The 24,225-nt window shown below is 38.4% G+C and overlaps 1 pseudogene; it reads left to right on the top strand.

Annotated features, from left to right (window-relative positions):
* The first annotated feature begins 732 nt into the window (after window positions 1-732).
* LOC122476401 lies at window positions 733-1,462 on the top strand (annotated as a pseudogene).
* The last annotated feature ends 22,763 nt before the right edge of the window (window positions 1,463-24,225 follow it).

Genomic DNA, 24,225 nt, shown 5'->3' with positions numbered 1-24,225 from the left:
ATGTGATCATGACCTGAGCCAAAACCAAGAGTAGGACATTTAACCAACTGAGCTATTCAGGTACCCTATGGAGTTCTTAGTTACTCCAAGACTTGTTAAGGTATGGTGACTGCTTTAGTTATGAAGGCTTTTGGGCTCCTGGCAGATGAAGAAAGAGGAAGATTTGGGTACAAACCAACCATGTGGTACCTCTCCATGATACCAGGTGAATGGCTCCAGCTCTTCTTCCTGGTCTATTCTTTAGAAAGTTTTTATATAGGAGGTATTTTCTCTCAAGTATTAGACTTCAGGATACATGGTGTCAGGGCCCCTGGGGTTCTGACTATGGTCAGTATTTTCAGATTCCAAGAATCTGACTTTCTCAAAGTTAGGTGTAAAATCTTGGCAATCAGGATTCAAACTTAGAACCACTAGCCTGTGTCCTCTGGGGATAAACATATTTTTGCAGCCAAGTAGGGATATTAAATATTAGATATTGAATTAGACATTCAACAAATATTTGTTGAATAACTACTATGTGCCAAGTTCTATACTAGGCATGAGATATGCAAAGATGAATGCATGCTCTTACAAACTAATAGGAAAATATGATAAGGACATGATCTAGAAATTCACAGAAGGTAATTCCAAATGGTCAATAAACACCTTAAATGTGTGCGATTCACTAACAATTAAAAATATGTAAGTTTAGAGTCACTATGGGGAGCCCGGTGCTGCTAGATGCAGGTGACCATGTGGCAGCTGCTGGCTCGAGCCAGTGGGCCACTCCTGTGAGTGCCGCTGTCAGATTCTTGGGCAGCCCCACCTGCCAGTGCTGGACTATGGATGCTGCTCCTGGTGCCAACTCTTGAGGATGTTTCCATTCTTGAAAAGCCCAAGATTAAATTTGTTGAAAGGGCAACATCTGTGTGTGCCAAAAGTGAGAGGAGAACTTAAAAGCGACATATGAGGACCTTCTACTGAAGCTACTGAGTTCACAGAAGGCAGTTGTGCAATCTTGGCACTGGGTGGTGGTCACCTCCATTGGAGCCATTTTGAAATGATGCACCTGACAATGTACTGCTCTGTGGACCCCAAGAACATATTTGCCTTATGAAGAGTACTAGCCCCTTTTCAGCCCATCACCTGCAAGGGTATGACACACATGGGAGCCAAAGGTGCCATTGATCATTACATGACTGGCCCATAATAGAGATGGGTGGGCATTGTGAATTCAAAGAGGTACAAGGCTTACTTGACCAGGTGCCCACAAGTTGCCCTTCTGAGCAAAGGCCATGATTGTGTGACTCTAGAGAAGATGTGGAAAGATCAAGAGGAATGAGAACAGAACAACTAAAACCCCTGGACCTTTGAGCGTATAGCCACTGCCAATGTACTGGGGATATGGGAAGTCCTGAGCCCCTATAACTTGACCCAGAAGGCACAGTTCTGGGGCAAGTCCTATATGCCTGAACATGTGTAGTGAGAATGTGAGAAATAAATGTACGAAGGCTACTGAGAGAGAAAGAATCTACATCTTTAATACCCTCAGCCTACCCTTAAAGTCTTTGGGTAGCTCTAATGTCTAACCAAGGTGCAATATATGAGTAAATGATTTCTGAAAATTTGTACAACATATGTGGATTTTTTTATATCTTTTTCAAGTTTTTATTTATTTTTTTTTCAACGTTTATTTATTTTTGGGACAGAGAGAGACAGAGCATGAATGGGGGAGGGGCAGAGAGAGAGGGAGACACAGAATCTGAAACAGGCTCCAGGCTGGGAGCCATCAGCCCAGAGCCCGACGCGGGGCTCGAACTCACGGACCGCGAGATTGTGACCTGGCTGAAGTCGGACGCTTAACTGACTGCGCCACCCAGGTGCCCCACAAGTTTTTATTTAAGTTCCAGTTCATTAACATGCAGTGTAATATTAGTTCCAGGGATAGAATTTAGTGATTCGCCACTTTCATACAATACACAGTGCTCATCACAAGTGCACTCCTTAATCCCCATCACCTATTTAACCCATCCCCCCTGCCCACCTCCCCTCTAGCAACCCTTGGTTTGTTGTCTATAGTTAAGAGTCTGTTTTCTGATTTGCCTCTCTCTTTTCCCCTATGTTCATCTGCTTTGTTTCTCAAATTCCACATACGAGTGAAGTCATATGGTATTTATCTTTCCCTGACTAATTTATTTCATTTAGCATAATACTCACTAGCTCCATCCACATCATTAAAAATGGCAAGATTTCATTCTTTTTGATGGCTGAATAATATTCCAGTGTGTGTGTGTGTGTGTGTGTGTGTGTGTGTGTGTCACATCTTCTTTATCCATTCATCAGTCAGTGGACATTTGGGCTTTTTGCATAATTTGACTATTGTTGATAATGCTGCTATAAATATTGGGGTGCATGTATCCCTTTGAATCAGTATTTTTGTATCCTTTGGGTAAACACTTACTAGTGCAATTGCTGGATCATAGGATAGTTCTGTTTTTAACTTTTGGAGGAAACTCCATACTGTTTTCCAGAGAGAGTGGCTGCACCAGTTTGCATCCCCACCAACAGTATAAGAAGGCTCCCCTTTCTCCATATCCTCACCAACACCTGTTGTTTTTTTGTGTTGTTAATTTTAGCCATTCTGACAGGTGTAATGTGATATCTCATTGTAGTTTTGATTTGTATTTCCCTCATGATGAGTGATGTTGAGCATCTTTTCATGTCCCAAAAGAAGAAGAGAGAAAAGGGGGTGGAAGGTTTATTTGAGGAAATTATAGCTGAAAAGTTCCCTAATCTAGAGAAGGAAACAGACACCCAAATCCAGGAGGCACAGAGAACTCTCATCAAAATCAACAAAAGCAGGCTACCCAAGACATGTTGTAGGTAAATTTTCAAAATATAGTGATAAAGAAAAGATCCTAAAAGCAGCTAGATAAAAGAAGTCCCTAACTTACAAGGGAAGACCAATAGGGCTAGCAGCAATCTTTCCATAGAAAAATGGCAAGCCAGAAGGGCTTGAATTCAATGTGCTGAATGGAAAAAATCTGCAGCCAAGAATACTCTGTCCAGGAAGGCTATCATTCAGAATAGGAGAGAGAAAGAATTTCCCAAATAAAAACTAAAGGAGTTTGTGACCACTTAGCCAGCCCTGCAAGAAATATTAAAGGGCACTCTTTGAGTGGAAAGGAAAGACCAAAAGCAACAAAGACTAGAAAGGAACAGAGAAAATCTCCAGAAATAATGACAAAACAAGTAATAAGATGGCACTAAATACATATCTATCAATAATTACTGAATGTAAATGGACTAAATGCTCCAATCAAAAGACATAGGGTATCAGGTGGATTAAAAAACAAAAAAAACCCACAAGACCCATCTATATGCTACCTGCAAGAGACTCATTTTAGACCTAAAGAAACCTGCAGATTGAAAGTGAGAGAATGGAGAACCATCTATCATGCAAATGAATGTCAAAAGAAAGCCAAAGTAGCAATATCAGACAAACAAGATATTAAACCAAAGACTGCAACAAGAGATGAAGAAAGGCATTATATCATAATAAAGGGGACTATCCAAGGAGACATAACAACTGTAAATATTTATGCCCCCAACTTGAAACAACTCAAATATATAAAACAATTTATATCTGTTGATTTTTTAAAGTGCATTATATTTACATTAAATAGAATTTGAAAATTACCTCAGGAAAAAAATAAGTTAAAATGAGAAGTCACTTCACTCACATGAGGACTTTAAGAGACAAAACAGATGAACATAAGGGAAGGGAAACAAAAATAATATAAAAACAAGGAGGGGCACAAAACAAAAGAGACTCATAAATATGGAGAATAAACTGAGGGTTACTGGAGGGGTTGTGGGAGGAGGGATGGACTAAATGGGTAAGCGACACTAAAGAATCGACTCCTGAAATCATTGTTGCACTATATGCTAACTAATGAGAAGTCATTTTTTATTTTTTTTTTTATCTGTTTGACAAAGGCTAAAAATAATGGTTATATCCAGTGTTAGAGTGTGGATAACTTTCCTATACTGTTGATGAAATACCACTTTTCTAGAGGAGTTTGTCAGTATGTATCAAAATAAAAATGTTTATCTTAACCTGATAATTCCCATTTTGGAAATGTAAATAAAGGCAGTAATACAAAAGCTCAAAGATGTGTATTCAGATTTTCATTGGAGTATTTTTTATAATAGTGGTTTCATATAAGTCTTATTTACAGTAGTATTAAGTAATTTACAGTATATCCTTTGGGTGGATTGCAGTGCAGTTGATTATGTATTCCTATGTTGTTAGGTATCCATAATATATCATCAAGTGAAAATAACAGAATACTAGAAACAAGCTCATCCTATTTCTGTTTTTAAAAAGTATACATACTTATACACATACTAAGAAATTAAGAAAGATCCTCCAAGATGATTAACATGGACTGATCTTTCATATATTTTTTAGGCTTCTCTGTAGTTCTCTAATTTTTTTGCATTGAGATTTAGTTACTTTTATTATATGCAAAAAAAGTATTGAAATATAAATATCAAACACTCTTTCCTCAAAGATATCACATTTGTATACACAGGCAAAATTTTTCAAGCTGCAGTAAAAGTAGTTTAATAATTCTAGAATTGGCAGAATTGGCAGAGCTAAGTTGTAAGTTCACCTCTCTTTTCAAAGCCCAGTTCCAGGAAGGGGATCCAGACAAGTCTTACTTTCTTGTCCTTCAGTGAGCCAGCCTCTCCAGTCCTTTTCTCAGCATTTTCCTGCTTATAGTAAATCAGATCCAGGTGATGTCATTTTCTTGAGCAGGAGCAGAACTAAAATTAATTAGGAGGTTCCTAAGTTCCAAGCACTCTGTTGGACACTTACATATTCTCTACTGGTAAGGTGTTAATAAAGTAACTGGCCTCAAATTAACAGGGCCATGATTCAAATCTAGTCCTATGATTCCAAAAGCCATGCTATTTCCATGGGTTCCTCTGTGTCTACTTTTGTGTATTTGTGTGTTCATCAACATATAGATTCTTGCTTTAGTGTGAAATAGTTTGTGCCTATATACCTGCACTTAATTGGGTCTTCCTTAGAAGAGGCCTATAGTGGGAACTATTCTCTCATGCCCTAGCCTTTTTAACTGGCTAGAGACCTGCACACTCCAACCACCTACCCATCCATCCATCCATCCATCCATCTATCCATCCATCCATCCATCATCTCCATTTATCCATCCTTCCATCTAGTATTTGTTAAGAGCAAATAGCTTACAGTTTAAAAGCATGTTCCATAGAACCAAATTGGCTGGGTTGAAATCATAACTCTACCATTTACCAACTATGAGACCATGGACAAATCACTTAAATACTTGTGCCTCCTTTTTCTGTAAACTGGGGATAATAACAGTACTTACCTCACAATATTGTGCACATTAAATTAATCAATCTAAAGTACTTAGAGCCATGCCTGGAATATAATAAATGCATTTCCATAATGATTAATATCATGTGCCAGGCACTGGACTTGATAGTAAATTTCAAAATGGAACAAAATAGGTTTTCTGCCTTGAAGACTAGCTTATAGTCTAGGGGCAGAGACAGGCACACCTATGGCCATAAACACAGAGTTCTTTGGGGGCAGCACTGGAGAGGGTTGGCATCAAGGAGGCTTGCCAAGGAAGAGATTGTCTAATCTGAAGTCAACCAGTTAAAGGCAGGGAAAGGCAAGAGTGTGTGGCAAGCTTGAGGTACCCAAGTGGTTCAGAACAACTGAGGGGCAGAATGCCAGAGGGGTGTGGGAGAGATGGAGCAGGAGAGGGGAGGTTAGCTGGCTCTTGCTCTCTGTCAACTTTTATAGAAGTTCTTTAAATTTTGTGGAGCTGACTACAGTCCTTCCCCTTGACTTGCATTTAAACCTTTTTGCCTGTTATTGCCCTTAATTAATAACAACACATCAGACCTGAAGATCAGGTTGGAGGTCATGGGTAAAAGCTCTTCTTTCATCATGCTTTCAGTTTCTGGGGTGAAATGACTGAGTGTTTCAGCTATGCCAGTGTCTGGAAACTTTATCACATTTATAGGCTCAGACTGTGGAAGTGGGATTAACAGCTTTGAGGAAAAGTGACTCCCCCAACCATCATTTGACAGACTTTTTGGGACCAGCTGTCTCCCAGTACAGAGGACAAGGACATATACTGGGCCCACACTCCTGCCTTCAGTGGAAATCATAGCGTGCCTGGCAGACTGGCCAGTTTTATTTTACAGTTCTTATATTGTCTTTCTCAACAATAATTATCTACCAAGAAAAGAACTTGAATGCTGAAATTCCCACTAACCAGGATTTTATAACTGTCTTGACTATTCTCAAGTATACTATTCTCCCTCTATTTCTTTGTTTGCCTTAAAGTATCAAGTATTAAAGTGTTTTTTATTAATCATTTTTGTATTTAAATTTTTTAAATATTGGGGTGCCTCAGCGGCTCAGTCAGTTAAGTGTCCGACTTTGGTTCAGGTCATGATCTCGTGGTTTGTGAGTTGGAGCCCCATGTTGGGCTCTGCGCTACCAGCTCAGAGCCTGGAGCCTGCTTCGGATTCTGTGTCTTCCTCACTCTCTGCCCTTCCCCCATTTGTGTGCTCTGTCTCTCTCTCTCTCAAAAATAATTAATTAAATAAAATATTAAATAAAATTTTTTTAAAAAATTTAATGTTTATTTTTATTTTAGAGAGAGAGAGAAAGCGACAAAGCATGAGCAGGGGAGGGGCAGAGAGAAGAAGACCGAATGCAAAGCAGGCTCCAGGCTCTGAGCTGTCAGCACAGAGCCTAACACAGGGCTTGAACTCACAGACAGAGATCATCACCTGAGCTGAAGTTGTACACTTAATTGACTGAGCCACCCAAGCACCTCATTATTAGTCTGTTTTAACTAATGCCTATTCACAAAAATTATGTATTCTTAATTTTTGTCTTTAATCAGTGCATTTTCTCAGTGAAATATGTGTCTCTCTTTCAATTTTGAGATTCTCTTTGAAAGTAATGTAAAGGAATGCATGGGTGGCTCAGTTGATTAAGCAACCAACTTCAGCTCAGGTCATGATCTCACAGTCCTTGAGTTGGAGCCCCACTTCAGGCTCTGTGCTGAGGGCTCAGAGCCTGGAACCTGCTTCAGATTCTGTGTCTCCCTCTCTCTCTGCCCCTCCCCTGCTCACACTCTGTGTTGCTGTCTCTCAAAAATAAACATTTAAAAAATTAAAAAAAAAAAAGTAACATAAAGATGCTTGCAGGGCACCTGAGTGGCTCGTTTGGTTAAATGTCCAACCCTTCATTTCATCTCAGGTCATGATTTTATGGTTGTGAGGTCAAGCCAGTGTTGGGCTCTGTGCTGAGCATGGAGCCTGGTTAAGATTCTCTCTCTCCCTCTCCCTCTGCCCCTCCCCTGCTTGCTCTCTCTCTCTCTCTCTCTCTCTCTCTCTCTCTCTCAAAAAAAAAGAAAAAAAATGCTCACTGGACTGGTTACCAGTTTCCAGAGAAGGTTCAAACCTCGTTACCTGTATCTTCATGAGCATTTCTGTAGGTCTGTCATAACATCTTCAGTGTTTCTCTGTCGGCTTCTGCTTGCTTTCTGTTTTTTGGTGTAACATCCTCCGTAGGGTATTTTTGGCAACAGGGCTTGTCTGAATCAGTCTCCCTTTCATTTCTGAGGCAAACCAGTGATTCATCTTTGTTACAGGATTTCACAAACACTGCTATACTGTTTTGTATCATTAAGGTTTGACTTAGAGAAACAGATCAAGGAGAATTATCTCACGGGCATTCAACTTTCCAGTTATGTCTTCACTGTTGCTCCTGTCAACAGTACCCGGAAGAGTGTGAGTGCAGGTGAAAGTCTCCTGGACCTGATTTTAATACCACCCCTGCTCAGGAGGCCACAGAATGTGTGAAGGAAGAAAGTGGAACTTGCAAGTGCATTAAAGAGTAATAAAATTATGTGTGTCCCGATGTACTATACTGAGGACATAGGATCTCCTATATTGTATTCCTGCCAAAAGGATGTAGTCTAATGATGATGGAAATAATCAGGCACATCCAAATTGTGAGATATTTTGCAAAACAGCTAGCTTAGGATTTTCAAAAAATGTCAGTGTAATGAAAAACAAATGATTGGGGAATTATCCTAGATTAGTTCTCAAAATGTGCCAGCAGCATCAGCATCACCTAAGAATTTATTGGAAATGCGGAATCTCAGCACAGCCTCCCTACCAGACTCAGAATCAGAATTTGGATTCACAAATCACGCCCAGGTGATTTGTGAGCACATTCAATTCTAAGAAGCTCTGACCTAATGTACAATTCATACTCAAATTTCCCCAGATGACCCAGTAATATCCCTTTTGGCTATTTCCCAATCCACCCAACTCCATATTTGAACCTAATCAAGTATCACACAGTGCATTTAGTTCTTAGATCTCTTTATCTTTTAATCTAGAACTGTGGCACTCAAACTTTAGCATGCATCAGAATCACTTGGAGGGTTTGTTAAAAAAACAGTTTGCTATCTCCTAAGGTGAAGGGAAAAAAAGCAAAAGTAAACTGTTGGGACTACTCCAAAATAAAAAGCTTTTGCACAGCAAAGGAAACCATCAACAAAACAATGGGAGAAGATATTTGCAAATGGTATATCCAGTAACAGGTTAATATCCAAAATATATAAAGAACTTACACAACTCAACACCAAAAAAAAAAAAATCTCATTAAAAGATGGCAGAGGACCTGAAAAGATATTTTTCCAAAGAAGATATACAGATGGCCAACACGCATGTGAAAAGATGCTTAACATCACTAATCATCAGGGAAATGCTAATCCAAACTACAAGGAGATGACACCTTACACCTGTTAGAATGATTAAAATCAAAAAGACAAGAAATAATACATGTTAACAAGGATGTGGAAGAAAAGGAATACCCACACTGTTGGCAAGAATGTAAATTGGTATAGTCACTGTGGAAAACAGTATGGAGGTTTCTCCAAAACTTAAAAATAGAAATACCAGGGCACCTCAGTGGCTCAGTTGGTTAAGTGTCTGACTCTTGATTTCAGCTCAGGTCATGATCTCACGGTTCATGGATCAAGCCCCACATTGGGCTCTGTGTTGACAGCACATAGCCTGCTTGGGATTTTCTCTCTCTCTCTCCCCCTTCCCCACTCTCTCTGTCTCTCAGTAAATAAACTTTAAAAAATAGAAATACCATGTGATCCAATAATTCCACTGTTGGATATTTACCCAAAGAACACAAAAACACTAATTTGAAAAAAATATATGCACCCCTATGTCTATTGCAGCATTATTTACAATAGCCAACATATGGAAGCAAATTAAATGTCCATTGATAACTGAATGGATAAAGAATATTTGGTATATATATGCAATGGAATATTACACAACCATAAATATATGAGATCATGCCATTTGAGACATGGAAAGACGTAGAGGGTATTATGCTAAGTGAAATAAGTCAGACTGGGAAAGACAAATACTGTATGGTTCCACTCATATTTAGAAACTAAAAAAGTAAAAGCAAATTAATAAACAAAAACCAGAATCAGACCCATAAATACAGAGAACAAACTGATGGTTGCCAGAGGGGAGAGGATAGGAAGAAGGGCAAAATGGGTGATGGGGAGTGGAAGATACAGGCTTCCATTCATAGAATGAATAAGATGGGAATAAAAGGCACAATATAGGGAATATAGTCAGTGATCTTGTAACAACATTATATGGTGACAGATCATAGCTACACTTGTCGTGAACATAGCATAATGTATATACTTGTCAAATAACTATGTTGTATTTCTGAAACGAATGTAACATTATGTGTCAACTATACTCAAATAAAAAATAAAAGAAATAAAAAACAAGCTTAGATATCTTTACAGGATTCCAGGTAGATCAAAACAAATTCTATAAAATTTAGTGTTTTTTGTGGTGCCTTTGTCTTATCACTTCACACTTAAAAAAATAGGCCTCTTCCCAAGTGCATTTCAGAGACTATGTATTGAGCATCTGCAATAGGCACTGGATTCCAAGACAAAAAATAAAGACAAGATTGCTGCCTTCCAATGCACAGGGTATGGGGTGGGAAAATGTTGGGAATAGCTAGTCTATATCATAGCTCTGTGTGTCTGGTTTAAAGAAAAAATAGAATATCAAAACAAAGCACATTTATGAAATTCTTTGATTATGTTAACAATAAAAATAAAAAATCATAGGGGGGAAAAAAAAACAGATTCCCCACCAACCCCATTCCTGCATACACCATCCAAGAGTTCCTAGAGGTGAGATCAGATGCTATTGGCCCTGGGACCACACTGTGAGTAGCAAATAATTAAATAATAGTATTAGCTCAATGTTAAATTTCTAAGTGTGATAATTATATTTGTAAAGGTAAAAAGCCTTTGTTTTTGGAGATTCTTGCTGAAGTATTTAGAGATGTAGTATCATGATATCTGTAAGTAACTCTCAAAAGATTTAATAAAATAAATAAATAAATAGCTAGATGGATGGATCATGAATGCATAAATGAATGGATGGATGGGTAAATAGATGGATAGATTAATAGAGCAAACATGGCAAAATGTTAACAAGCAGTGAACATGGAAGAATAGTGAACATAGTGAACAAAAAAAATAGTGAGGTAACCCATAAATTGTGGGGGAGGAAAATTTCCTCAGCCCTTTTAGGTTCACTACCTGGGGCCTTGCATCTTATATTGACAAAAGACAGATTAACAGAAATAAAGGCATGCACATTTTATTTGATGTTAATTTTTATCAGGCATGGGTTTTTCTAGAAAAGTGAAGACTCAAAGAAGTGGATAGGGCTGAGAGCTTATATACCATTTTTTAAAAAGTCTATTTATTTATTTTGAGAGAGAGAGAGAAAGCACAAGTGGGGGGGCAGAGGGAGAGTGTTGGTGGGGGGGGTGGAGAGAGAATCCCAAGCAGGCTCCACACTGTTAATGCGGAACCCCATGCAGGGTTTGAACTCATGAACCATGAGATCATGATCTGAGCCCATGTCGGGTGCTTAACCAACTGAGTCACCCGTTTTTAACAAAGAATGAGAAATTACGGAGATATGACAAGACAAAGGAAAAGGTTTGGAGCTTCCAAGGGTGCCTGCCAAACTGTGCAAAAATAGATATATGGAGGAAACTAATGAGTCATAAGGGCTATCTCAGCAGGTTTGTTTGTACAAGTCCATCTTGGGGATAGGGGATTTATGGTAGCCCTTATTTCTCAGGACTTTCTCCCTTTAGTCAGGTAAGGAAATCTCTGGGAAGACTTCTTTATGTATCTGTTGATTCTCAAGTATCTTCAGCTCAAAATAATCTTTATGCCTAAGGAGTAGCAGGGTTCAGAACACACTAACCCAAAATATGACACCTTAGCATATTGAATATCTTAAACTGGAGGAGTTTGAGAAATGGCAGGTGAAGGAAGGACTGTCTGAATTCCTTCATCTCTGCTGAATTAGGTCTTAAGACCTTTATGTGAGAGGTGTCCTCCTTATAACTGAAGGGAAGGAGTGTCCTTATCTCCAAAGATACAGAGACACTGAGGGAAGTCTGAACCCATAGGCCTTGCTGAGTTTCCCCCAATTTACCACCTTAATTCATACCATTTTGCCCTATTACATTTTCCCATGATTCTCCACATCAAACCTAATACAAAAACACTCAGGCTTAATCACTTCTTTTGATCTTGTTTCTTTATGAAGGTTCCCATGTCACATAAAACTTATATTACATAATTTATGTGCTTTTTCTGTTGATCTGTCTGGTGGCAGTCTAATTCACAGGATCCTAGCCAGTGAACATAAGGAAAGCTTTTTTTTCCCTATTCCTATGATGGCATATTTTGGAATGGCATAGTCTGATCTCCTTCAAAGCAAACGAAAAGTGTTTACATAGAGGTGGTAGCTCTTATTGTCCCTATTAACAGTACGCCAGTGTGGAGAGTGGGAAAAGCAGTCTTTGGGCAGGTTTGATCTGCACCACTAAGGCCACTGGATGAGCAAAGTACAGTACATGCTCAGTAACTGGCCCTTAGGATTTTAATGTGAAAAGTTGAATGAGAGCTGCTCTCATAGATAGTGTTTTGTGCCGTAAGGACCGAAAGTAGTCATGACCCTGTTGAACTGACTTTTTTTATTAATACTGTTTAAGTCTCTAGTCAGTCAACCAACATCTTTTACTATTCCTATGGGATGGTGGGAATATTTTACCCTTGCCCTCTGTGTCCAGACAGCCACCATCCCTAGGGGCCTACAGCAGGAAATACTTCAATCTCTGAGAGGGGTGGTTCAAAGAACCCTGGTGAAGGTGAGGAAGGAATGCAGATTCTGGTTCAGGTAATGCCAAACTAGAGATCTGTGGCCTGGGTAGAACTCTTAGGGCCTTTGGGATTCTGTTTTCTTGTATGTAGCCTGGCCATTGGACTGGAGCAGGAATTTTCAGACTTTGTGAAACCTTCAGACTTTGTGCTTTGTGGAACCTTCAGAGATTCTCTGAAGAGAATTCAGGGACTGCTGGAAGGAGTGAGGATCACCCTTCAATGCTGGGGGACAGTCCCTCCCTACTCTGACCACACCTGTGAACCATACACCCATGCACAGCAAATGACAAAGTCCTAATGGGCAGTATAGGATCTCTGATGGTGGATGGGACACTGTCAGGAGAACTGGGGTGGCAGGGTGGGGACAGAATACAAAAGAAAGTAGAGTCCTCTTCTGGGACTGAGAAACACACAAGAAAGCCTCATTCTTGGCAACATTTGTTGAGTGCCTTCTAAGTTAGGCCAGGTGGTCTACATAAGGACTGAGAAGGAGGTGGAGGAAGTACAAGGTCCAACGTGACCACACAAGGCTTCACAGAGGAGATATTTTTCAGTTAGGTCCCAAAAAGGAACTGATTCTGAGACTGGTGTATGTCCTGCCTTTACCCTGCATACCAATGAGAGAGTAGTCTTTTCATGTTGCTGTTGTAAATGCCCTGTGAAGCTCTGTGCTTCAGGAAGAAATGCCAAGTAACCCCTAGCACCAGGCAAAATTTGTCATAAATTGTGAGCCTAAAAGAACAGGTCACCTTTGTCAGACCATTTCTTGTTGCTTATATTTAGCTATAATTCTAAGCAAACAATTTTGTCAGTGAGCTGTAGTGTTTGCACTGACCATTATTCAGTTCCCACATGTCCAGATGCTTTCTTAACAGCACCTCTTGCCATGGTGGACTGTCCCACCAGCCAGGTCCAGGTCTGTAGACTGTTTCCTGTTACTGTAAGACATGACAATGCCAGCTAAAATTTCTTGTGTTTAGCATCTGCCCTTGCCAAAAACCCTCACCCACAGTTACTGGCTACTTATTAGTCACCAATACATAAATTTTAGACTATTTCTTTGAAACATGTGAGTGGCATTTCATTTGCTATTTGTTTCAGGTTTGGTCCAGTAATTGGTCCTAGTTTACTAGTTACTCATCCAGTCATTATTCCAGGCACTAGAAAATAAGCCTTTAACATGTTGTAGACCCATAGACTCAAATGTTGCAATAGGTAAGAGTCTGATATTTTTCTTTAAGATGAAGAGACCAGCCTCAAATTGAAGCTATCTTCTGGATTTGCACTTCCTCCCACTACATCTACTGTTGCTTCTGGTTATAGTGACCAGTTCACAGTCTTGCATAAAAAACTGAGCCTTTCTGAACCTTAGTTTCTCATTTATAACATGAGAGGGTTGCAGGCTCCTGAATGGCCATGCTATCTTTGGCCTGATTCCATGCTGTGTCCTCCACTTAAAAGTTTGTACCCACCCTCTAGACCAATTTTGCCTCTCAAGAGACGTTTGGCAATGTATGCAGACATTTTGGGTTGTCACAACTTGGTGTAGGGGTGTGAATGGCATCTAAAGAACAGAGGCAGTGATACTACTAAAAGTCCCATAATGCACAAGACAAGCCCTCACAACAAATGATTATCTAGCCCAAAATGTCCATAGTGCCAGGTTTAGAAACCCTCTTCTAGACCTCTACAAGTCCTGTAGCCTTCAAGTTAAGTGTCACTTCCCACAGGGCACCTTAGCTAATGCCCTAAATTGAACATAAAACTGTCAGAACACTTATCCCATATGCTATAATTGTTCTCTTTTGGAGATAAGGTAATATTTCTTCCTTAATGTTTTATGTCTCTCTTGAGTTTAGCACATAATGTAGTTGAACAAAGGAATGGATAGATGAATGAATGGATAATTAGTTAGCTAGGGCTGACATAACCAAGTACCACAAACTGGTACTTGGCTTAAACAACAGAAATTTAGTTTTTCACAGTTCTGGAGGCTGGAGGTCCATCAAGGTGTCAGCAGTTTTGATTTCTTCCGAGACCTGTCTCTTCAGCTTGCAGATGGCTGTCTTCTTGTTGTGTCTGCACATGGCCTTTTCTCTGTGTACACACATCAAAATTGCCTGTTATAAGAACACCAATCGGACTGGATTGGGGCCCTTCCTAACCTTTAATTTATCACCTCTTTTTAATGTAATCACCTCTTTCAAGGCCCTGTTTCCAAATACAATCACATTCTGAGGTTCTAGGACTGAGGTAGTTAGGACTTCAACATATGAATTTTGGGACGGACACAATTCAGACCATAACAGATTTTTATTATCTCTTACATTCTGAGATTCAACTCCATAGGAAGGTTTCAGTTGAGGAAGAACAATTCTCCTGATCTCTTCCCAATTCTGGCTTCTCTTCAACAATCTCCCCACCTTCTGCCTCCGAATCATTGAGAGTTGTGAGATCAGAAAATGAAAATCACCGGGTGTCATCTTGGAGCTAACACCCTTACACAGGTGACCAAAGTCAGATACCAGTGCATGGTTAGGTCCTACCTCCAGCAGGAACAAGTTCAATGATCTTGGGCAATCTCAGTTCCCACTCTAAAAAGTAGGATAATGTTTATTGTCCAACCTCTGAGGGTTGGTGCCAGGATTCATCAAGACAATGCATAAACTATGCCTATGCAGAAACTATGCATAAACTATGCATAAACACAGTGCTTGGCACATAGTAAATATTCAATAAAGGTTAGCTTTATTTGCCATTGCTTTCAGGGGGAGGGCAGTAAATTAGACATCTTTTTATATCACAGTAGTTTTTTTTTTCACCTTAGAAAACTTTGATCTTTGCAAGGCAAAACATTTTGCTTTGTAAGTCTTTTTTTTTAGTTGATATTATAGATAACTTGAGAAACCCAAATGTCATCTAGTTTTTACTCACAACTCCTACCCTAGTACCCTGTGTGCCACCAACTCTCCAAAGCTAATGACAGGCTAATGGGAAAATGGAAGGAATGGAGTCCATTGGACTTGGATTTCTTCTGTCAACCTTGTCATCCCCCTCACCCATCCTAGCATCCACTCCTTCATTAAACTTGTGGATTCTACTTCTTTACTACCTCTTAAAGATTTCTCTTTTCCTACAGGCCTCTCTCTCCACCTTGGCTGGGACCCTCACTCTTGCTTGTCTGGTGCTACTTTAGAGCTTGGCTTCCCTGACCTTGGATGAGTCCCTTCACACCCACCCCCTACTCTGCTCTTAGTTTGATCTTGCCAACATAAAATGCCTCAGTGGCTTCCCTTAGCTTTCAGAATAAACTTCAAACTTCTTAATCCCAAAGCCTTTTCTAATTTGTCCCCTAATTCCTTCTCCAACCTTCTCTCTCTCCCAGCCCCTCCTCCTAAAGGCATTGTGCTGTGTCACACTTCTGTGCCTTTCCACATGTCACACAGTCTACTTCCAATCTTCTTCCATCCTTCACCTAGCCAACTCTTACTTGTTCTTCAAACATCTACCTCTTCCAGGAAGCCTTTTTACTCCCTAAGCTCCAGTTATAGCTTTTATTTATTCAGGGAAATTTGAATACAGTGAAATGCAGAGATTTTAAATGTCTAATTCAAGGAGTTTTAATAAATTTATACACATTCATTTAATCTCTACCTAAATTAAGATATAGAAAATTCCCTTGTGCTCCCTCCCAGTCTATCTCCACCCACCCCCACCCTGCATAAGCAACATTCTAATTTCTATCACCACAGATTAATTTTTACCTGTCCTTAAAATTTATATGAACAGAATCATATGGTATATACTGTTTTGTCCATATGTGTGTGGGTCTATTTTTGGACTGTCTAGTCTATTCCTTTCATCGATTTGTCTATCTTTACACCAATACCATACTGTCTTGGTAAGTAAGTCTTGTAATTCTTGAATTCAGATTATTCAGACCTTCAACTTTGTTCCTCAAGAAAATTTTGGCTAATCAAAGTATTTTGCATCTCCATATAAATTTTAGAATCAACTTGCCAATTTCTTCCAAAAAAATAAAATGCCTGTTGGAATTGTGAATGTGACTGTAATTGCACTGAATTTATAGAATTTTGAATTTAATTTCAGGGAAAACTGACACAGCAGTATTCAGTCTTCCAGTCCCTGAACATAATATACTTCTCCATTTTTTGAGGTATTTTAAATTTCTCTCATCAATGTTTTTGTAGCTTTTAGAAGTTTTGACTGTCTTTTATGATATATGTTGCTAAGCATTTTATAATTTTGATACTATTATGAATGAGATTAAAAATTTTTCATTTCTCAGTTTTTACTGTTGATATGTATAGAATTGATTTTGTTCATTGACCTTGTATATTGAGACCTTCATAAATTTACTTTATGAGCTCTAGTAGTTTTTTAGATTCCATAAGTTTTTCTATATATCATGTCATCTGTAAAGAGAAATCGTTTTGTTTTTTCTTTTCAATGGTTATACTTCCTGTGTCTTTTGTCACCTTATTACACTTTTTTGGACTTCTAAAATGGTTTTGAATAAAAGTGAGTGTAGACATCCTTTTCTTGCTCCTGATCTTAAATCCTTTCATTTAGAATTTAAATGAAACTCTAATTTCAGTAGGTTTTTAAAAACTGCCTTTTATCAGACTAAGGAAGATTTTTTTATATATATATTTTTTAATATAATTTATTGTCAAGTTAGCTAACATACAGTGTATACAGTGTGCTCTTGGTTTTGGGGGTAGATTCCCATGATTCATCACTTACATACAACACCAAGTGCTCATCCCAACAAGTGCCCTCCTCAATTCCCATCACCCATTTTCCCCTCTCCCCCACCCCCACCCCCATCAACCTTCAGTTTGTTCTTTGTATTTAAGAGTCTCTTATGGTTTGCCTCCCTCTCTGTTTGAAACTATTTTTTCCCCTTCCCTTCCCACATGGTCTTCTGTTAAGTTTCTGAAGTTCCACATATGAGTGAAAACATATGATATCTGTCTTTCTCTGACTGACTTATTTCACTTAGCATAATACCTTCCAGTTATACCCACATTGTTGCAAATGGCAGGATTTCATTCTTTCTCATTGCCAAGTAGTATTCCATTGTTTATATAAACCATGTCTTCTTTATCCATTCATCATTTTCTGGACATTTGGACTGTTTTCATAATTTGGCTATTGTTGAAAGTGCTGCTATAAACATTGGGGTACATGTGCCTCTATGTATCAGCACTCCTGTATCCTTTGGATAAACTCCTACTAGTGCTATTGCTGGGTCATAGGGAAATTCTATGTTTTTCGAGGAACCTCTGCACTGTTTTCCAGAGTGGTTGCACCAGTTTGCATTCCCACCAAAAGTGCATGAGGTTTCCCGTTTCTCCACATCCTTACCAACATCTGTTGTTTCCTGAGTTGTTAATTTTAGCCACTCTGACCAGTGTGAGGTAGTATCTCAATGTGGTTTTGAATTGTATTTGCCTGGTGATGAGTGATGTTGAGTATCTTTTCATGTGTCTGTTGGCCAACTGGATATCTTCTTTGGAAAAGTATTCATGTCTTCTGCCCATTTCTTCACTGGATTATTTGTTTTTTGGGTGTTAGTTCTTTATAGAGTTTTGGTACTAAACCTTTATCCAATATGTCATTTGCAAATATCTTCTCCCATTCCGTCGGTTGCCTTTTGGTTTTGTTGATTGTTTCCTTTACAGTGCAGAAGATTTTTATCTTGATGAGGTCCCAATAGTTCATTTTTCCTTTTATTTCTTTTGCCTTTGGAGACATGTCGAGCAAGAAATTGCTGCAGCTGAGGTCCAAGAGATTGTTGCCTGTTTTCTTCTCTAGGGTTTTGATGGTTTCCTGTCTCACATTTAGGTCTTTCATCCATTTTGAGTTTATTTTTGTGTATGGTGTAAGAAAGTTATCCAGTTTCATTCTTCTGCATGTTGCTACCAGTTCTCCTAGCACCATTTTCTAAAGAGACTGTCTTTTTTCCATTGGATACTCTTTCCTGCTTTGTCAAAGATTAGTTGGCCATACATTTGTGGGTCCAATTCTGGGTTCTTTATTCTATTCCATAGGTCTATGTGTCTGTTTTTGTGCCAATACTATACTGTCTTCATGATTAGTGCTTTGTAGTAGAGGCTAAAGTCCAGGATGTAATGCCTCCTGCTTTGGTTTCTTTTTCAACATTACTTTGGCTATTCGGGGTCTTTTCTGGTTCCATACAAATTTTAGGATTGTTTGTTCTAGCTTTGAGAAGAATGCCAGTGCAATTTTTATTGTGATTGTGTTGAATGTGTAGATTGCTTTGGGTAATATTGACATTTTAACAGTATTTGTTCTTCCAATCCATGAGCGTGGAATGTTTTTCCATTTCTTTGTGTCTTCTTCAATTTCTTAAGTTTTTTGTAGTTTTCAGCATATAAATCTTTTACATATTTAGGTTTATTCGTCGGTATTTTATTGTTCTCAGTGCAATTGTAAATGGGATCGATTCCTTGATTTCTTTCTGTTGCTTCATTATTAGTGTATAGAAATGCAATCGATTTCTGTATATTGATTTTATATCCTAAAACTTTGCTGAATTCATGTATCAGTTCTAGCAGCTTTTTGGTGGAGTCTTTCAGGTTTTCCATTTAGAGTATCATGTTATCTGCAAAAGGTGAAAGTTTGACTTCTTTGCCAATTTGGATGCCTTTTATTTCATTTGGTTGTCAATTGCTGAGACTGGGACTTCCAACGTTAAACGACAGTGGTGAGAGTGGACATCCCTATCGTGTTCCTGATATTAGGGGGAAAGGTTCTCAGCTTTTCCCCATTGAGGATGATATTAGCCGTGGGCTTTTTACACATGGCTTTTATGAGGTTAAGGTATGTTCCTTCAATCCCTACTTTCTTGAGGGTTTTTATTAATAAAGGATGATGTATTTTGTCAAATGCTTTTTCAGCAGGATCATATGGTTCTTATCTTTTCTTCTATTAATATAATGTATCACATTGATTGATTTGCAAATATTGAACCAGCCCTGAAGCCCAGGAATGAATCCCACTTAATCATAGTGAATAATTCTTTTAATATACTGTTAAATTAGATTTGCTAGTATCTTTTTGAGAATTTTTGTACCCATATTCATCAGGGATGTTAGCCTGTAATTCTCCTTTTTAATGGGTCGCCATCTGGCTTCATTCTTCTGCACAGAAGAATGGCTTCATAAAATGAGTCCAGAAGATTTCCTTCCGTTTCTTTTTTTTTTCTTTTTTTTTTTTTTTTTTTGGAACAGCTTGAGAAGGATAGGTATTAACCTCTGCTTTAAATGTTTGGTAGACATTTGGGAAGCCATTTGGCCCAGGATTCTTGTTTATTGGGAGTTTTGATAACTGATTCCATTTCTTCACTGGTTATGGGTCTGTTCAAATTTTCTGTTTCTTCACATTTGAGTTTTGGAAAGTGTGTGGGTATCTAGGAATTTGTCCATTTCTTCCAGGTTGTCTAGGTTGTTGGCATATAATTTTTCATAGTAGTCTCTAATAATTGTTTGTATTTCTGTGGTGTTCCTTGTGAATTGTCCTCTTTCATTCATGATTTTATCTATTTGGGTCCCCTCTCTTTTCTTTTTGAAAAATTCTGGCTAGATATTTATAATTTTGTTTATTCATTCAAAAAACCAGCTCTTAGATTCATTGATCTGTTATACTGTTTTTGTTTTTGTTTTTTGGATTCTATATTGTTTATTTCTGCTCTAAACTTTGTTATTTCTCTTTTTCTGCTGACTTTGAGGTTTCTTTGCTGTTCTGCTTCTACTTCCTTTAGGTGCACTGTTAGGTTTTGTATTTGGGATTTTTCTTGTTTCTTGAGATAGGCATGGAATGTAATGTATTTTCTTCCTAGGAATGCCTTTGCTGCATCCCAAAGGGTTTGGATTGTCGTGTTTTCATTTTCATTTACTTCCATATATTTTTAAAATTTCTTCTTTAATTTCCTGATTGATCCATTCATTCTTTAGTAAGATGTTCTTTAACCTCCATGCATTTGAAGGCTTTCCAAATTTTTTCTTATGGTTGATTTCAAGTTTCATAGTGTTGTGATCTGAAAATATACATGGTATGATTTCAATTCTTTTATATTTATTGAAGCCTGTTTTGTGACCCAGTATATGGTCTATTTTGGACAATGTTCCATGTGCATTCGAGAAGAATGTGTATTTTGCTTCTTTTGGATGAAAAGTTCTGAATATATCTGTCAAGTCCATCTGGTCTAGTGTATCACTCAAGGCCATTGTCTCTTTATTGATTTTTCTGCCTAGATGATCTGTCCTTTGTTGTAAGTGGATTATTAAAGTTTCCTGCACTTACCATATTCTTATCAATAAGATTGCTTATGTTTTGTGTGATTAATTTATTTATATATTTGGGTGTCCAAGTTGGGAGCATAAATATTTATAATTGTTAGCTCTTCTTGATGAATAGACCCTGTAATTATAATATAATGCACTTCTTCATCTCTTGTTACAGCCTGTAGTTTAAAATCTAGTTTGTCTGATAGAAGTATAGCTCCTCCAGCTCTCTTTTGACTTCCAGTAGCATAATAGATGGTTCTCTATCCCCTCACTTTTAATATGAAGGTGCCCTCAGGTCTAAAATGGGTCTCTTGTAGACAGCATATAGATGGATATTGTTTTTGTTTGTTTGTTTGTTTTATCTATTCTGATACCCTATGTCTTTTGATTGGAGCATTTAGTCCATTTACATTCAGAGTTATTATTGAAAGATATGGATTTAATGTCATTGTGTTATCTGTAGGTTTCATGCTTGTGGTGATGTCTCTGGTCCTTTATAGTCTTTACAACATTCCACTCAGAGTTCCCCTTAAGATCTCTTGCACGGCTGGTTTAGTGGTCATGAATTCCTTTAGTTTTTGTTTGTCTGAGAAAGCCTTTACCTCTCCTTCTATTCTGAATGACAGACTTGCTGGATAAAGGATTCTTGGCTGCATATTTTTCCTATTCATCACATTGAATATTTCCTGCCACTCCCTTCTGGCCTGCCAAGTTTCAGTGTACAGGTTTGCTACTACCCTTATGTGTCTACCCTTGTAGCTTAAGGCCCATTTGTCCCAGCTGCTTTCAGAATTCTCTTTATCTTTGTATTTTGCCAGATTCACTATGATATGCCATGGAGAGGACCTATTCCTATTAAACATGAAGGGGGTTCTCTGTGTCTTCTGGATTTTTATGTCTGCTTCCTTCCCCAGATTAGGGAAGTTCTCAGCTATAATTTGTTCAAGTAAACCTTCTGCCCCTTTCTCTTTGTCTTCTTCTTCTGGGACTCCTATGATACAGATATTATTACTTTTCATTGAATCACTTAGTTCTCTACTTCTTCCCTCCTGGTCTAGTATTTTTTTTTTTTTTTAGTGTTTATTATTTATTTTTGAGAGAGAGAGAGAGACAAAGTAAGAACAGGAGAGGGATAGAGAGAGGGAGACACAGAATCCGAAGCAGGCTCCAGGCTCTGAGCTGTTAACACAGAGCCTGACCCAGGGCTCAAACTTACAAAGTGTGAGATCATGACCTGAGCTGAAGTCAGATGCTTAACCAGCTGAGCCACCCAGGCGCCCATAGTATTTTCTTATCTTTTTCTCATCTTCATCATTTCTCATAATTTTATCTTTTCTTTCATTTATTGTCCCTTCTGCTTCCTCCATCCCTGCTGTCACTCTACTAGTTTATTTTGCATGCATTTACAACATTTCTTAATTTAACATGACTGGTTTTTAGTTCCTTGATCTCTGCAGCAACAGATTCTCTGCTGTCTTCTATGCTTTTTTCAAGCCCAGCTATTAATCTTATGACTATTATTCTAAATTCTTGATCAGATATATTGATTATATCTGTTTTGAGCAATTCTCTAGCTTTCATTTTTTTCCTGGAATTTCTTTTGAGGAGAATTCTTCCATTTTGTCACTTTAGCTAGTTTTCTGTCCCTATGTATTTAAAAAAAATTTTTTTAACATTTATTTACTTCTGAGAGAGACAGAGACAGAGCACGAGTGGGGGAGGGGCAGAGAGGGGGAGACACAGAATCCAAAGCAGGCTCCAGGCTCTGAGCTGTCAGCACAGAGCCCGATGTGGGGCTCAAAGCCACAAATCATGAGATCATGACCTGAGCTGAAGTCGGACACTTAACTGACTGAGCCACCCAAGTGCCCCTGTCCCTATGTGTTTTAATAGCTTGTTATGTGTCCTGCACCTGTGAGCACTACTATATTAAAAAGCTGTCATACACTGTCCGGGGCCTGGCCCTTCAAGAAGTGTTTTTGGAGTGTGTTGTGTGCTCTCCATTGTTGTGACTCCGCTTGCTTTATTTCCCTATTTGTAGTGGTGGTTTGGATCTTCCACCAGGTGTGCTTTGATTTGTTCACTGAAATAAGTAATCCTTGAAAAAGTTTTTAAAGAGGGGGGTTGGTGGTGGAAGAAGCCTTATCCCATACAAGGAGAGAAATGACAGCAGTGGGGAAAAAGAAAAGGAAAAAAAAAAAAAAAGACCAGGCAGAGAAACTATACAACTTAATCCAGAGAGAGAGAGATAGAGAGAAGCAGAGGAAAATAAAGAAGGTGATATAGAAGAGGTGTAAAAAGAATAGATTTAAAATGTCTGCTTAAACAAACAAACAAACAATAACTAGACTAAAGAAGGGAAGAAATAAGAGGAAGAAAAAAAAGAAAAAATATATATATGCTGGATGAATATATAGATATCTGATAGTGCCTTGGAACCAGTGGCTGCCCTGCTCTGGAGGAGGGGCTGTCTGGTCCGGTTAGTGTCAATATTGCTCTGTTAGATCCTCAATTACCAGGCACAGAAGCACATGGTTTGTTGTAGGCAGGTCCCACCTCCACTATGAACCCCTTGTCCGTTCCCTGAAGCCCCACCTTGTTAGTGATGGGAAGAAAAATGGTGAAACCCCAGTCTCTCCTCCCAGGTGTCCTAAACCACTCTGTTTAGCTGTCTTCACAGCGCTGGTGTGAGTGGGCCAGTTTGTTCTGCCCATCAGTCTCCTGTGCCTCCAGGCACTCTGCTGGGATTCAAACCCCGATTTCTTAAAGGATCCTGCTCCCCATGCCCCATTTCTGGAGTACTGCCACTCCACCCAGGCAGCCAACAGAGGGCCTCTCAATTTTTTCTATTTTAGTTTCCAGAGATTTTTGTTGCTGTTAAATCTTAAATAGTTACTAAATTTTATTAAATGCTTTTTCTGCATCCATTGAAGTAATAATTTACTTTTTCTCTTTTATTCTATGAATATGGTGGATCACATTGATTTTTGTTCATTAAGTAGTCTGCTCATTCTTTGCATGAATTATAGGTGGTCAAGATGTAATAAACTTTTTTGTGTTTCTGGATAAAAATGTCAATTTTTAAGCATTTTTGTATCTGTGCTTATGAAGGAGATTGGTCTGTGATTTTTCTCAAAAGATTTCTCTCAGGTTTTGGTATCAAAATTAAGCTGGCCTCGTAAAATGAGTTTGGAAGTATTTCCTCATTCTCTGTTTTCTGAAAGAGTTTGTATAAACGTGACATAATTTCTTGCATAAATAATAGAATTCACTAGAGAAGCCAGCTGGGTCTGGAATGTTCTTTGTGAGTTATGTTTTCATTATGAATTCTATTTCTTTAATAGATATAGAGCTCTTCAGATATTCTATTGCTCCTTGTGTCCATTTTGGTAAATTTATATCTTAAGGAATTTTTCCATTTCATCTCATTTTTAAAATTTATTTATACAAAGTTTTAAAAATAATATTCATTTGCTATCATAATGTCTGTAGAAGCTGTAGTAATGTCTCTT

The sequence above is a fragment of the Prionailurus bengalensis genome, chromosome B1, assembly GCF_016509475.1.
Source record: "Prionailurus bengalensis isolate Pbe53 chromosome B1, Fcat_Pben_1.1_paternal_pri, whole genome shotgun sequence".
NCBI classification, from domain to species: domain Eukaryota; kingdom Metazoa; phylum Chordata; class Mammalia; order Carnivora; family Felidae; genus Prionailurus; species Prionailurus bengalensis.
The sequence above is the reverse complement of the archived record's forward strand: the minus strand, read 5'-3'. Positions and strand labels throughout refer to the sequence as shown.